Consider the following 16,748-nt stretch of genomic DNA (forward strand, 5'->3'; position numbering starts at 1 on the left):
CAGACACATAGAAGAACATAAATTGTTGGGCAAAAGTCAACATAGTTTAGGTAAAGGGAAATCGTGTCTTACTAATCTATTAGAGTTCTTTGAAGGGGTCAACAAACATGTGGACAAGGGGGATCCAGTGGACATAGTGTACGTAGATTTCCAGAAAGCATTTGACAAGGTCCCTCACCAAAGGGTCTTATGTAAATTAAGTTGTCATGAGATAAGAGGGAAGATCCTTTCATGGATTGAGAACTGGTTAAAAGACAGGGAACAAAGGGTAGGAATAAATGGTAAATTTTCAGAATGGAGAGGGGTAACTAGTGGTGTTCCCCAAGGGTCAGTCCTAGGACCAATGCTATTCAACTTATTCATAAATGATCTGGAGAAAGGGGTAAAAAATGAGGCGGCAAAGTTTGCAGATGATACTAAAGTGCTCAAGATAGTTAAGACCAAAGCAGACTGTGAAGAACTTCAAAAAGATCTCACAAAACTAAGCGATTGGGCAACAAAATGGCAAATGAAATTTAATGTGGACAACGTAAAGTAATGCACATTGTGAAAAATAACCCCAACTATACATACAATATGATGGGGGCTAATTTAGCTACAACGAATCAGGAAAAAGATCTTGGAGTCATCGTGGATAGTTCTCTGAAGACTTCCACGCAGTGTGCAGCGGCAGTCAAAAAAGCAAACAGGATGTTAGGAATCATTAAAAAGGGGATAGAGAATGAGACGGAGAATATCTCATTGCCCTTATATAAATCCATGGTACACCCACATCTTGAATACTGTGTACAGATGTGGTCTCCTCATCTCAAAAAAGATATACTGGCATTAGAAAAGGTCAGAGAAGGGCAATTAAAATGATTAGAGGTTTGGAAGGGGTCCCATATGAGGAGAGATTAAAGAGGCTAGGACTTTTCAGCTTGGAAAAGAGGAGACTATGGGGGGATATGATAGAGGTATATGAAATCATGAGTGATGTGGAGAAAGTGAATAAGGAAAAGTTATTTACTTGTTCCCATAATATAAGAACTCCACTAGTAACCTCCCTCCAGCCTGACAGTTCACCTTTCAGTACGACCCGTTGTAGTCTCCCCTTTAACCAGTTCCTTATCCACCTTTCAATTTTCATATAGATCCTCATCTTTTCCAATTTAGCTAATAATTCCCCATGTGGAACCGTATCAAATGCCTTACTGAAATCGAGGTAAATTAGATCCACTGCGTTTCCTTTGTCTAAAAAATCTGTTACCTTCTCAAAGAAGGAGATCAGGTTGGTTTGGCACGATCTACCTTTTGTAAAGCCATGTTGTATTTTGTCCCAATTACCATTGACCTCAATGTCCTTAACTACTTTCTCCTTCAAAACATTTTCTGAGACCTTGCATACTACAGAGGTCAAACTAACAGGCCTGTAGTTACCCGGATCACGTTTTTTCCCTTTCTTAAAGCTAGGAACTATGTTAGCAATTCTCCAGTCATACGGTACAACCCCTGAGTTTACAGATTCATTAAAAATTCTTGCTAATGGGTTTGCAATTTCATGTGCCAGTTCTTTTAATATTCTTGGATGAAGATTATCTGGGCCCCCCGATTTAGTCCCATTAAGCTGTTCGAGTTTGGCTTCTAACTCAGATGTGGTAATATCTACCTCCATATCCTCATTCCCATTTGTCATCCTACCATTATCCCTAAGCTCCTCATTAGCCTCTGAAAGACTGAGGCAAAGTATTTGTTTAGACATTGGGCCATGCCTAGATTATCCTTAACCTCCACTCCATCCTCAGTGTTTAGTGGTCCCACTTCTTCTTTCTTTATTTTCTTCTGATTTATATGGCTATAAAACCTTTTACTATTGGTTTGAATTCCCATTGCAAGGTCCAACTCTACATGGCTTTCGGCCTTTCTCACTTTGTCCCTACATGTTCTGACCTCAGTAAGGTAGCTTTCCTTGCTGATCACTCCCATCTTCCACTCCTTGTAGGCTTTCTGCTTTTTCTTAATCATCTCTCTGAAATGCTTGCTCATCCAGCTTGGTCTACAACTCCTGCCTATGAATTTTCCCCCTTTCTTGGGATGCAGGCTTCTGATAGTTTCTGCAACTTTGACTTGAAGTAATTCCAGGCCTTCTCCGCCTTTAGATCCAAAAGTCCTTCAGTCCAATCCACTTCCCTATCTAATTTCCTTAATTTTTTAAAGTTAGCCCTTTTGAAATCAAAAACCCTAGTCACAGATCTATTTTTGTTTACCCTTCCATTTAGTTTAAACTGAATTAGCTCATGATCGCTCAAACCAAGGCTGTCCCCTACAACCATTTCTTCTAAGAGATCCTCACTACCCACACCAAATCTAAAATGGCGTCCCCTCTTGTTGGTTCTTCAACTACTTGGTGAAGGAATCCATCAGCTATCACATCTAGGAAAATCTGAGCCCTATTATATTACTAGCACTTGTCCTCCAGTCTATATCTGGGAAGTTAAAGTCTCCCATGATCACACAATTCCCATTAGTATTTACTTCATTAAAAACATTAAAGAGGTCTCTATCCCTATCCAAATCAGACTCCTGTTCTAACAGACAGCAAACCCCCCAAAGACAGGGATAGAGCCCAGGAATCGAGATGGTGGGGAAATTTCATTGAAACCGTTTCTGTCCGAAAATCCCATTCAAACTAAACCAGTTTCTTTCCTGAAATCATATCAAGTGGCATGAAAATTCTTTGCAAAAATATTTTGTTGCAAAACAAAAGCATCTTCTGTGTCACAAAAAGAACAGGAGTACGTGTTTGTCTCGTCGCACACAAAGAGGAGACACTTAGATCTCAAAAATTAGATAAGATGTTTCAGTCTGAGCTAAGTAGTTGCTGCTCTTAACAATTGCAACATAATAAAATACAAATAAAATAGACTATTTCAGCCATTCTATTATGTCATAATCTGATCTGAGTAAACATGATAGGACACCTCATCTTATGCACTGCTCCTAGTGACACTCTCCAATAGATCCCCATCCTCCACCTGTCGGGAGGTAGGTAGGAGCGGATTGTTATCCCTACTTGAAAGAGGGAGAAGCTAAGGCTGAGAAAGGAAAATTGACTTGTCTTAGGTCAAACAGCCAGTCCGTGGCAGAGTTGGGAATAGGACCCAAGAGCCCTGATTTTCAAACTAACCATCGGATCTTGAATTTCAGACATTGAATGACCTGAATAAAGTGCTCTCAAGTGAGTTCCAGACCAGCAAGAGTTCATAGTAATTATTCAGCAAGTATTTTAGGAGAACTGGAATGGTAGAGAAAATAATGAACTGCAGAGAAGCAGCAAAATTTGTCGAACATATGACTGGTTATGACTATTTACTTGGTCTTAAAAGAAAACAACAGGGACCTGAGTCTCCTCCCTGTCAATAACGCCCTGCTCAGCCAATCAGGGTAGAGACCGAGGGGCGGGAGGATGAGGGTTCTCACCAGAGAGCCCAAAGGATGGCCCAGGTCACCGCTGGGGATCACTGTCTGAGCACTATTTCAGCCCCACATTTTTCGGTGGACCTCCCACAATGGGAGTTGTAGAGCAACCTCCACGACACACACACCCCCCTCCTGGTGGTGGGAGGGGAACAGGGGAACAGACAAAAGAAGTAAGAGATGAAGAGAAAGGAGGGAGGGATGGAGGAAAAGGTAAAAGAAAAAGGACAAACCTTAATGTCCCCAGAGATTCTAAAGGACAAAATCCCAGGTGGGGAATAAAATTTGGCCACCTCAAGCTATTGTTTTCCATGCCTAAAATTCAGATGGCGCCAGATGCATCAGACTGAACAGGTTCCAAACCTCTCAGAGGCTCTTACCTTCTAAACAGGGACGTCAGTTTTCTAGTGAAATCAGGAAAAAGAAAGGAGAAAACTCAAAAGAAGTTCCTCCTGGTGCTCACGTACGTGACCCCTAATACTCTCTCAGACCTCAAAGAGAGATCTCGAGAAGGAGACTTGCTGAAGCAAAGCCACAGGGGTCTCTGAGGTTTCCCTGGCCCTGCGCCCCTGTGCTGCCTGGCTGATGTCAGCATCCCTCTGTGAGGTCACCACCTCCCCTACACCTTTGGCCAATAGGCTGAGGTCCTGAAAAAGGCCTTTGTGATGTCACTGCCACACCCACCCCTCCCCTGCAGTGCTAATGTCCTGCCACAGGGCAGACACTTTAGAGGTTTGAGCTACTCCCTGTGGATCACCCCACTCAATGAGTGTTCATTCTAGGAAGCAAGCTGGCTAGACAGTAAAACATCACAAGCTGCTCCCAATGCTACACTCAGTTTCTCAGAAATGAGTAGACTTTATGTGCAGAAGAGTCGGTTAAAGCATCTAATCTGACCCCCTGCATATCACAGGCCTCCTGTCTACCACAATAGCTACTTTTGGGGCAAACACATTCCGGAAAGGCATCTAGTCTTTATTAATGACATCAAGAGATGGAGAATCCACCACTTTCCTTGGTAGCTTCTTCCTGTGTTCAATCATCCTTGCTGTTGAATATTTGTGCCTTATTTGTCATAGGAATTTGTCTCTTTTCACCTTCCAGCCATTGGGTCTTGTTCTGCCTTTCTCTGCTCGATTAAAGAGCCCTTTAATACCCAATATTTTCTCTCCATTAAGGCATTTCAACACTTCAGTGAAGTCACCTTTCAATCTTCTTTTGATAAGCTAAACAGGTTGAGCTCTTTCAATAGCTCACTAGAAGGCATTTTTCTCCAGCCCTCAGAACATTTGGTGGCTCTTTGCTGCCCAGCTCCAATTTCTAGGACCATCTTTTTCAAAGGAGGACACCAACACTGGAGGCTGTATTCCAATAGCAGACTCACTGCTGCTGTGTCACCTCCCTATCCTACTCACGGCTCTGCTCCTACGTCTAATGATGGCTTTAGCCCTGTTCACCACAGCATCACACTGGGAGCTCATGTTGAGTGGCTTTTCCACTCTGGCCCCTAAATCCATTTCAGAGTCACTGCTTTCCTGGATACACGTCCCCATTCTGGAGGTGTGGCCGGCGTGCCTTGTTGCCACGCATAGGACCTTGCATTGGGCTCTGCTCAAACTTGTTTTCTTTGAATGGGTCCAGCTGGCTGAATGAGCCAGATCGCTCTGTATCACTGCCCTCTCCCCATCAGTAATTACCACTCTGGCTGTATTTTGTCACCCCCCCAATCTTATCCGCAGTGATTGTATGTTTTCTCCCAATTCATTGATAATAATTATTTTTAAAAATTAGTCCTTGAGAGCTTCTTCAGACCCTTAGTACCCAGGACCTGCTCCCCACATCACAGTGAGAAATGCTGTCCAGCCCTGCTGGTACATAGGGGATAAGCACAGAACAAACGTACCTTTAGGAGCTGTGTTGTCCATAGGCTCTGAACAACATGTGGGGGTCAGCAGATTACAAACGCACGACAGACCTGTAGTGTAGACAGGTCCCAACCGTGTCTCGGTTTCCCACCCTGTAAAATGGGGAGAACAAACAAAACCTTGATTAGCTCCATTTGATAGCTGGGGAAACCGAGGCACCCAGCGGTGCAGAGACTCGCTCATGGTCCCAAAGCCAGGAATAGAAAACAGCAGATCTGATAGCCAGGCCTGGGACCTAACCCTGGTTTTCCTGGCCTTGCTGCTCTAAGTTTAGTCATAGCCTCCATGTCTTTTCCCCCGTGTCCCTTAACCCCACGTCACTGCAGAAGAGAGATTTTCTGGTAGCCAGCTGGCTCTCCTGCATGTGGACGTCGTTCCAAAAGACATGCTCTGGCTCAGTCCCATGCTATGGTTGGCTGAAGGAACCACTTGGTCACATTCTAGCCCTGAGTTATACAGGAGGGGCGACTAGATGCACATAATGGTCCTTTCTGACCTGAACCTCTATCAATCGCTACATTTTCTGCTGCTAGGAAAAGAACTCAGGACCAATTTTCTCTCATTCACTTTCAGTTGGAATAATTTCAATCCAGGCCAAAGGATTTCCTCTTCCATTGTGTCTTCAGCACCTTTGCGAGCAACCAGTTACTGTTACCCACAGGTTTCCAGTTTCAACCTGTCCCAGGGTGAGATGGCCAGGAACGGGGTTGGAGCTCAACTGCACCTGGCCCAGGTGATGCAGCTCCCTAGGGTGAAGGGAATAAGTGTGGGGGTCACGTGACAAGACGCAGCCTGTGACTAGGACCCAGGCCTGCTGAGAGATAGAAGGGCAGCCTGTGCTCAGCCAGGAGAGAGACCCCAAGGGAAGTAGGCATGGGAGGGGCTTGGAGAGTCCTTTAAAGGTCAGGGACAAGCTGGGAAGGGGCCAGGCTGAGCACTAAGGACCAGGCCCTAGGAGGGAAAGACAGGGCAGTTTCGGAGATGGGGCAGATAGTCCAGTTGGTTTTGGCTCCCAGGACCAGACACCCAGAGGTGAAGGTGATTGTCGGGGCTTCTGTCCTTCTTCCCCAGTGTAGATTTGATAATGGAGAAGACTGATGCCGTAAGGGGGAAGTGAGTTACCCCAAGGTCACCCAGTGAGTTTATATCACAAATGCATACTCGGAAGGATCCAATAGAAACATGGATTTTCCAGTCTCTTCTTTCTAGGAGTCCCCAGGGCTAAGGTAAAACCCCTGCTGCCCCTCCCCATTCTGCTCACCTCCAAGATGTGCTGGAGTTTGTCTGTGCTGGGGGGTGCTGTCAGCAGGATCGAGAGCTCGTCATCCATGTTCTCTGGGCAGGCCTTGCTCAGAGCCTGCCAGCGGAGGGAGACCAGGGGTCAGGAGCCTGCATTAGCACCGGTGTGCCATTGACCAGGAGCTGGCTGAGGTAAGCGCTGCCTGGCTGGAGCTCGCACCCAGAAACCCTGCCCCAGGTCGGAACCCCCTCCCACACCCAAATTCCCTCCCAGACCCCACACCCCCACCCGCACCCCAATCCCCTACCCCAGCCCTGAGCCCCCTCCTGCACCCAAACTCCCTCCTAGAGTCCGCACCCCAACCCTCTGCCCCAGCCCGGATCCCCCTCTGGCACCCCAAACCCCTAATCTCCAGCCCAATCCCAGAGCCCTCACCCCTCCCTGCACTCCAACCCCCAGCCCCAGCCCAGTGAAAGTGAGTGAGGGTGTGAGAGCGAGCGACTGAGGGAGCTGGGCTGGGCTGGAGTGAGTGGGGGTGGGGCCTTGGGGAAGGGCATGAAAGGGGTTGGGTCAAGGGCGTCTGGTTTTGTGCAAGTAGAAAGTTGGCAACTCTACTTAAGGACCTTTCAAAAGCAGCCTCCTTAGCACCCCTCCTGATTCCAGGGGCCAACGCGCCCCTGGACATGAGAACCACAATAGGCCAGAGCAAAATGCTGTGTTAGAAATCGGAGCTCAGGCTGCCAAGCGAACGATAGCTGACAGACAGGAGATGCGGGAATTAAGGTTGTGCCTTCAGCCAGCAACTGGTGTTCATCCGTTTGCACCACACACACACCTGTAGGCAGGGCCACTATTTCCTTGTCTGTCTGCCTGTTTAGCGTCTCTCGGTCCTTACTGTGCCCATCACCGTGGTGTCTGAGTGGCAAACCAAGGGTTTGCCGTGTGCATATGAAACTGCCTGACTGGAAGGTCGTGGTTTGGTGTGGATCAGTGACTGCTGGGGCGATTGGTGGCAGAAGGCTCTGAGGGCCTGGCTCATTCCGACCTGGCTCATTCCAATGGCTTCTACAGCTGAGAGCAGCCCAGTCTCCTGCCTGGGTCCGACGCAAACCAGGAAGTACAGGACCACGGTTAATAAGAGCAGCTCAATAGATCATTTTCGCTGAGCCCAGCCCTGCACAGATTTCCAGCTTAGGTTTGCATTTTCAGCAAAAGTTCTTGTTGATTATTTTCTCCCAACCCCTTTGTGCCTCCATAATAGCCAGCATCCTGGGGCGCTCCAGGGACAGCGTGTGTGCGTGTATGTGTACGTCTGTATATATATGTATGTGTACATGTGCGTATGTATGTGTGTACGTGTATGTGCACATGAGTGTGTGCACATGTGAGAGTGCGTGTGTATGTGTACATGTACCCCAGTCAGATGTATACATCTGGATTTCCTTTGAAAGAATTTTCAAATTGAGCTGATCAAGTGCAATGGCAAAGCACCCAATTCCTCTGACCCCCCAACTGCCTTTGCTCCTTTAACGTTCAACCTGCTCCGCTGACACCTCTGACTCCTGAAAGCCCTAACGCTCCAGGGGAGCAGGCCGTGCCCTGCCCTGCCCTGGCTGCCCCAGGTGTTACCTCGGAGGGAATCGTTCCAGATTCCAATGGGTGGCAGGTCCAGGGAAGAGGCTGTACCAGACCCGCCTGACCCAGGCAGGCTCCCAGGTACTCTCTGCTCGGGGCTGATAAGGCTCCTTAGCAGTTTCTCTCCAAACACATTCCAGTTCAAGACACCTGAGAGCTCCACAGCAGGGCAGCATCCCCAAAGCGCAGCAGGGCAGGGGTTAGGGGGAGCAGTCGGTAGCAGCACCTGCCCCTCGTACAGCAGGAGCGAGAAGTGCCAGCCACGTGCTGCCTCCATCCCCAGAGGCCAGGTGAGAGTGAATTCCCACGTCCCCGCACGATTGGTTCCGTCACTCTTCTACACTTACATGGATTTCCAGTGTCAATGTTTCTAACATCAGCTTTGCCAGCTCTCCTTACACCTTTGTCTGCTAGAGCAAAAACCTGAAATGCAGCTACCTCCTCCTGCTGGGTGACTATAGACCTTAATGACAGAGCTCGGAACTGCTTAGTCAAGCTGACTAGCTGCAGCCCCTCGGGTTGCCTGCTGGAAGGTGTGCTGGCCAGGCCACAAGTCATTTCTGTGCCTCTTCCCTGCTCCTTCTCAGCATTTGAACATCATTCGACTAGTGTGAACAAGAGTCTATACTGGGGAGAGCCCAGGGTGAGAGTCACTAGACCCTGGTTATACAGTGCTCTGTCACGGCTCTGAGGTGCAGTTAACTTCACTTGCTGCACAAGGAACCAGTCCCAGAATCTGAACCAATTGTCCATCAGCAAGTATTTGACTCCCTTTGTCCGGGATGGATGAATTGGGATTCTTGGCCCCTGCATTTGTGTTTCAAGCTTCACTCCGGCTCATCCCTTTTCAGCTGCCCCGTGCGCTCATCTCCTGCTCCTCACCCAGGAGTGCCGCCAGCTTTTTTGCCGCCCTAGGCGGCGGAAGGTCCCGCCCCCTAAATGCCACCCCCGACAGAGGCGGCGGAAAGTCTCGCCCCCGAAATACTGCCGACGACTGGGGCGGCCTGTAACGATGCTGGTTCTGGTGGGACCCAACTGAGAGTGCCAATTCAGGACAAATTGCTCAAACAGGGCAGTTACAGCCCAAGGCTGGGGGTTTTCCACCTCTAAGGCAAACCAAACCAGCCAGACAGTGAAGTCTTGGGTCTCACCCCACTGGCTAACCACAAGTCACACAAGCAATTCCCTTAGACACTCCAGTTTCCCAGTATCACCACCAGTGCCACTCGATATGGGGACAAATGGTTATGAAAACCAATACCCCAGTAAAAGGGAAAAAAAGGTTCTTTCGATCCCGAAGGACCAAGCCCCAGACCCAGGTCAATATACAAATTAGATCTTACCCACAAATCAAGCTGTTGCCAATCCTTTAGAATCTAAAGGTTTATTCATAAAAGGAAAAAGATATAGATGAGAGTTAGAATTGGTTAAATGGAATCAATTACATACAGTAATGGCAAAGTTCTTGGTTCAGGCTTGCAGCAGCGATAGAATAAACTGCAGGTTCAAATCAAGTCTCTGGAACATTCCCAGCTGGGGTGGGTCATCAGTCCTTTGTTCAGAGCTTCAGTTTGTAGCAAAGTCCCTCCAGAGGTAAGAAGCAGGATTGAAGACAAAATGGAGATGAGGCATCGGCCCTTTTATAGTCTTTTCCAGGTGTAAGAACACCTCTTTGTTCTTACTGTGGAAAATTACAGCAAAATGGAGTCTGGAGTCACATGGGCCAGTTCCTGCATACTTTGCTGAGTTACAAGGCGTAACTGCCTTCTCTCCATGGGTCAGTTGTATAGCTGATGGTCCTTAATGGGCCATCAAGCAGGCCAGGCAGAGCTAACACCAACTTGTCTGGGATGTCACCCAGCAGCATAGCATAAGTTTGCAATACAGACAGTAGAGAGCCAATATTCATAACTTCAACTACAAAATTGATACACACATATAGACAACATAATCATAACTAATAAACCATAACCTTGTCATAGACGCCTCATTTGACCACCTTTATAGAAGATTTGGTGTCACTACCGGACCTTGGTTGCAACCATGTTCTATATGGTCCCAGATTATATAAAAAACATCACACGGCCAAAGATCCGGCTGCCGCAGTCGCCGGCCACCAAATGTTAGCGCCCTAGGCGACCAACTAGGTTGCCTAATGGGTTGCACCGGCCCTGTCCTCACCTGCCTGCTGGCCCTGACAGCCCCACTTCTCACCACAGACACACGAAACCCGCCCATCTGAATGGGATTCATCCATGCAATCAGGAACTTCCACCCAAAGGAACTGAAGTCAGGTGTGTCGTGTATCTGCTCCTCTATTAGGGTTACCATATTTTGTGCCTCCAAATGGAGGACACTCCACGGGGCCCCAGCCCCGCCCCGCCCCCAGCCCCGCCCATGCCCCAACTCCGCCCCCTCCCCAAAGTCTCCGCCCCCTCCCCTGCTTCCCGCGAACATTTGATTCGCGGGAAGCCTGAAGCAGGTAAGGGGGAGTGTGGGGGGAGGAGGCGCGGCCCAGGCTGGCCCCCCGGCGGCTCCAGCCTGGGTCGGCTCGGGCCCTGGGGTGCCGGCCCCGGCCGACCACCCACGGCCCGCCCAGCACTGCCAGCCCCCGGCGGCCCGGCGCACCCCCCGGCTCCCAGCCCCGCGGGCCCGGCCCGTCTCCCGGCCCCGCGGGCCCGGCCCGGCTCCTGGACCAGCCCCGCCCCCCCGGCCCCGCGACCCCGGACCGGCTCCCCGGCCCCGCGGTCCCGGCCCTGCGACCCCGGCTCCCGGCCCCGTGGGCCCGGCCCCCCAGCTCCCGGCCCGGACCCCGGCCCGGCACCGCACCCCCGGCTCCCCGCCCGGCCCCGCGCCTGGCCCGGCACCGCGCCCCTGGTTCCCGGCCCGGCACCGCGCCCCTGGTTCCCGGCCCGGCACCGCGCGCCCGGCTCCTGGACCCCGGCCCGGCACCGCGCGCCCGGCTCCTGGACCCCGGCCCAGCCCTGCACCGGCCCCGGCCCCGCACCGCCGACCCCAGCCAAAGAGGCCCCGGCCGAGCACCACCGAGCCCTCCCTCCCTCCCGATTTTCCCGGACATGCCCGGCTTTTGGGGATTTCCCCCGGGACGGGGATTTGAGCCCCCAAAAGCCGGACATGTCCGGGAAAATCCGGACGTATGGTAACCCTAGTATCAGGCCCAATGGTGGCAACAGGGCGTAGCAAGCCTAGGTGAGCAGCTGAAATCCCAGAGGCAGGAGCTCAAGGTAGATGGTAAGTAGCCGGTGGGGGTGGTGGAGGGGGCAACGATGATGGTGGTGGTGGGGGTCGGGGGGGACACAGACAGACCAGGGGGCAGGCTCCACACCACACCCCCTGTTTCCCACAAACACAGTCTAGACCCCCACCACAAGAGCACAGTTCAAAAGTTACTCACTCCGTGAGAACCCCCTCCACGGTGGTCTGTTCCTACGCGCTCCCCGACTGGCAAATGGTCCTCTTCTCCTCCTCCGCCTCCTCAGGGCTCCAGCAGCTCCCAGCAGCAAACACAGCAGCTTTAGGCGGAAGTCTGGTGGCCAGCAGGAAGGACCCTTCGCAGGTGTCGATGATGGTGGTGTCCTCAGCAGTACAAGCAATGGCTGGCTCCCTCCCTCCCCTCCTCTGGGGAGTGGGCCAGCAGGCCCCCCCCAGGGGCTGTAACTGGAGCAGCAACAACCAAGGGTGGGGGGGGTCTAGCAGCCAGCCAGCCAACAAGCAGGTAGCAGAGATGGTGCGGGGGGTTAGCCCAGCCAGGGGAGTAGCTGGAGCAGCAGCAACAGTCAGCAGTTGTAGGGAGAACCCAGGGCCTAGTAGCAGGAGGAGCAGCTCTCTACCTACCTCCCTCCAGGCCAGTGGGGTACAGGAGTCTGGTCCTATTGGGATCCAGGATGTGGGCGGGCAAAGCAAAGCCAGCCCACTGCTAAAGGATCCCCCCCAGCCTAAGGGGGGGTCCACAGGGCCTGGAGACCAAAAAATTACCGGGGACAACTAATAAAAGAACAGGGACAGGAGTGAGGTCAAAGGGTCAAACGAAGCGAACCAGACGGGGACACGGAGCAGAGAACCCCGGCCAGCGCCCACTGCTCCTCGAAGGCGTCAAGGGAGCCAGTGGACGCTGCCCAGAGGAACTCTGCCCGGATACATGAAAGAACGGAGGACCTGAAATACGCCCCACAGTCACAGGAAACTCCATCGGCCAACCTCCTCTCCCTGGTTTTATAGATGGCCAGTTTGGCTAGGGCCAGGAAGAGGTTGACGAGGAGGTCTCGCGACCGAGTGGGGCCACGGATAGGGTGTGCATAAATAAACAAGTGTGGGGAAAAGTTCTGGAGGAGCCGGAAAAGGGGCTGCAGCCTGGCGCACTCGAGGTAAGCGTGCGCCAGGGTCTCCCTGACGCCGCAGAATGGGCAGGCCTCGGGAATAGGGGTGAACCGCGCCAAGTACACGCCCGTGCTCACGGCTCCATGAAGGAGCTGCCAACCAATGTCCCCGGCGGGCCTGGGAACTAAGGTGGAATAAAGGCTGGCCCACCGGGGCTCCTCACCCTCCACAGGTAGCAGATAGTCCCTCCACTTGGTGTCGGGGCGGGACACGAGGGTGAGGTGATGCAACGTGTGGAGCACGAGCGTGTACAGGTGGTCTCTGGGCGTGGTTCGAAACCGGACCGGCTGTAGAGCGCGCAGCCGGCTCGGATTATGGGAGCGGGGGAGCCGGGGGGGGCTCACGGAACAGGGGTCCGAGAAAAAGGTCCGGAGGGCCCGGGGTGAGGGGTGGGCGGGGAGCGCCCTCCCGCAGGGCCCGCCACAGGAAGCCGACAGCAGGAGGTGACAATGCAGCGCCCACCTCCTGGAGTACACGCAGAGGGGTCGCGAGGGTGGAGAGTCCCATGCGCCGACCAAGCGCGCGGGGATCCACCCAGTCCCCTCTGGTGTAGTCCAGGAGGTCTCCGACCCTGGTGGTTCCCGCCAGGACCAACCTCCGGCTCACCGAGGGTGACTCCGCCACCTGCACACGGAGATCGGGATTGTGCAGCAGGGGTTCCACGAGGAAATCTGCGCCCTCGGTGGCCACAGTGGACCTGGTCGCCGAGAAAAGCTTCCAGGTCCGGAGAAGGTCCTGGTAGAAGACTGGCAGCTCTGAGAGGTCTCGCGGAAGACCTCTCGGGCGAAGAAAAAGGAGCTGCCGGTCGTATCGGAGCCCTCGGAGACGGCGGAGGAAGGCGTGCGCTAACGTGCTCCATGCTGGACTACCTGCGCCATAAAGGAGCCTCTGCAGGGCCTGGAGGCGGAAGACATGGACCTGGCTATGAAGGCAGACCAGGCCCTGTCCCCCCTCCTCCAGGGGAAGACTCAGAACCCCCGCAGAGACCCAGTGCAGTCCGGGCCAGAAGAACTCCAGGGCTATCCTCTGGAGCCTGGCCAGGAGTCCCGGGGTCGGGCTCAGGGTGTTGAGCCGGTGCCAGAGCATGGACAGGATGAGCTGGTTCAGTACCAGCGCCCTCCCCCGCAGGGAGAGACACCGGAGCAGTCCAGTCCATCTCCGCAACCGCTCACGCACCCTGGCCTCCAAATCCAGCCAGTTCTCCGACGGAGAAGGATGCGCGGCGGAAAGATAAACGCCTAGATAGAGCAGCGGACCCGCGTTCCACCGAATGGCTTGAAGCGCGGGTGGGAGGGAGCCTGCCTGCCAACCGTCCCCGACCACCAGGCCAGAGCTCTTGACCCAGTTGACCCGGGCAGAAGAGGCAGCCGAATAAACGGCCTGGCAAGCCTCCACCCGCACCAGATCCTCTGGGTCCTGGACCACGAGGAGCACGTCGTCGGCGTACGCTGACAGGACCAGCCGCAGCTCCAGCTCCCGGAGCACCAACCCTGCTAACCTCCGGCGGAGGAGGCAGAGGAAGGGCTCGATCGCCAGAGCATACAGCTGGCCCGAGAGGGGGCACCCCTGCCGTACTCCCCGCCCGAAGCTGACCGGCTCGGTCAGGGTCCAGTTGAGCCTGACCAGACACTCCGCCTCAGTGTACAGCACCTGGAGAAAGCCCACAAACTGGGGCCTGAAGCCGAACGCCCGCAGAGTGCCCAGGAGGTACCCGTGGTCCATCCTGTCGAACGCCTTCTCCTGGTCCAGAGACAGGAGGGCGAACGACAGACCATCCCTACGTCCCAGCTCTAATAGGTCCCGGACCAAGTACAGGTTGTTAAAGATGCTCCGGCCCGGGACGGTGTAGGTCTGGTCGGGGTGGACCACGTCCGCCAGCACGGACCCCAGCCGCAGCGAGATGGCCTTCGCTACGACCTTATAGTCCGTGCTGAGGAGTGAGACGGGACGCCAGTTTCGTAAATCGCGGAGGTCCCCCTTCTTCGGCAACAGGGCGAGCACGGCTCGCCTGCACGAGAGAGGGAGGACCCCGCTCTGCAAGGACTCGGCCCAGACGGTGACAAGGTCTGGGCCGAGGACGTCCCAAAACACGAGGTAGAACTCCACGGTCAGCCCGTCCATGCCCGGAGATTTATTGGTGGGCATGCGGCGGAGGGCTTCCGAGAACTCGGCCAGAGTGAGAGGCAGCTCCCGCCGGTCTTGGTCGCCCGCGCTGACCGTCGGGAGTTCATCCCAGAGCATTCTGCAAGCGTTAGGATCGGTCGGATCTGGGGAGAAAAGGTGTGCGTAGAAGGTCCTGGCCCTCCCGCACATCTCCGCCGGATCCGTGAGGGGGGTACCATCCTCTGCTACAAGGCAGGTGACATGCTTCTTGGCCCCCCTCTTTTTCTCCAGGGCGTAGAAGAAGCGGGAGCCGCAATCCATCTCCCGAAGGAGGCGGATGCGGGATCGAACAAAGGCACCTCCGGCCCAATGGTCCTCGAGGGTCCGGAGCTCCTCCCGCTTCTCCCGGCATGCTCCGCAGAGGGTTGGATCACCGGGGCTGGCGGCCAGATGCCTCTCCAGCTACAGGAGTCTGGTCGAAGGCAAACACACCGGCCACTGGCTGAACAGTATTCTGTTCTCTGAGTGACCAGAGCAGGGGCTGCACTAGAGGAATCAGGAACCTGCTAGAACCAGTTAAGGCAGGCAGGCTAATTAGGACACCTGGAGCAAATTAAGAAGAAGCTGCTAGAATCAATTAAGGCAGGCTAATCAGGGCACCTGGGTTTTAAAAGGAGCTCACTTCAGTTTGTGGTGTGAGTGTGAGGAGCTGGGAGCAAGAGGTGCAAGGAGCTGAGAGGGTGTGCTGCTGGAGGACTGAGGAGCACAAGCGTTATGAGACACCAGGAGGAAGGTCCTGTGGTGAGAATAAGGAAGGTGTTTGGAGGAGGCCATGGGGAAGTAGCCCAGGGAGTTGTAGCTGTCATGCAGCTGTTACAGGAGGCACTATAGACAGCTGCAGTCCACAGGGCCCTGGGCTGGAACCCGGAGTAGAGGGCGGGCCCGGGTTCCCCCCAAACCTCCCAATTGACCTGGACTGTGGGTTCTTCCAGAGGGGCAGGTCTCTGGGCTGTTCCCCAACCCACATGGTGAATCTCTGAGGCAAGAAAATCTGCCAATAAGCGCAGGACCCACCAAGACCGAGGAGGAACTTTGTCACGGCTAGGCATTCTGGGTTAAACAGCTCTGCTCTATCACGTACCTAGTTGAGGTTTGTACTCTGATTTCAGCACACAGTGCTAGTATAACAGTGTTACCAAGAATATGTTCCCTACAGTCAATGGGGTTTGACTAGATGACCTCCTGAGGTCCCTTCCAACCTTGATATTCTATGAAAGAACATATAATACCTGGCCCATGTCTGCAGCTGACGGCCAGGTGATAGTTCCCTGAGGGACATGACATCATAGATTGACGGCTGTCCAGGGTGCTGCAGGCTGAGCCGGAGGGGTCGCAAGAGGTGAGGTGCAGTGCTGTACTGTCCTCGGCTATGGGCTGGCGGAAAAATCCTGGAGAGGGAACCTGTGGGGAAGAAGTTGGAGGAAAGGGGAAAAGGGACAATGAGAATCCATAGGGAAGGGGGAGAAGGGACAAGACAGGGAAACTTGGGGGGAGGAGGGATGTGAGAGGAGAGCCTTGGGGGTGAGGAATGACTGTGAGAGGGGAACTTGGTGGGAGTCTGGTGAGGAGAACCCCTAGGGGAGGTGGGGATATTTGGGGGGACAATGTTTAGTTTTCCCAGAAGCCCCAGCTCCCGGAGTCCTGTTAACACCGGAGAATCTCCGCTTTCATGCCAAAGAATAAAAGTTTTAGCCCTCCTGTTTGCCGAGGGCTGTGTCAAGACACCCCTGCCATGTGCCTGAGCACTGGCATCATGCCGGCCGGAGAGCGCAGAGCGGTGTCCGTGGGTCAGGGTTAGCCGGCTAGGTCTGGATTCCACAGGCACAAAAGACACTGGTGTCTTTAAAAGGGGAAAGTCTCTTACCCAGCACAAGAGTAAATGGCTGAGAGCTGGGGAACTAACAACAGCTGCACTTGAAAGGGGAACTGGT

The sequence above is a fragment of the Malaclemys terrapin genome, chromosome 20 (assembly GCF_027887155.1).
Source record: "Malaclemys terrapin pileata isolate rMalTer1 chromosome 20, rMalTer1.hap1, whole genome shotgun sequence".
Lineage (NCBI taxonomy): Eukaryota > Metazoa > Chordata > Testudines > Emydidae > Malaclemys > Malaclemys terrapin.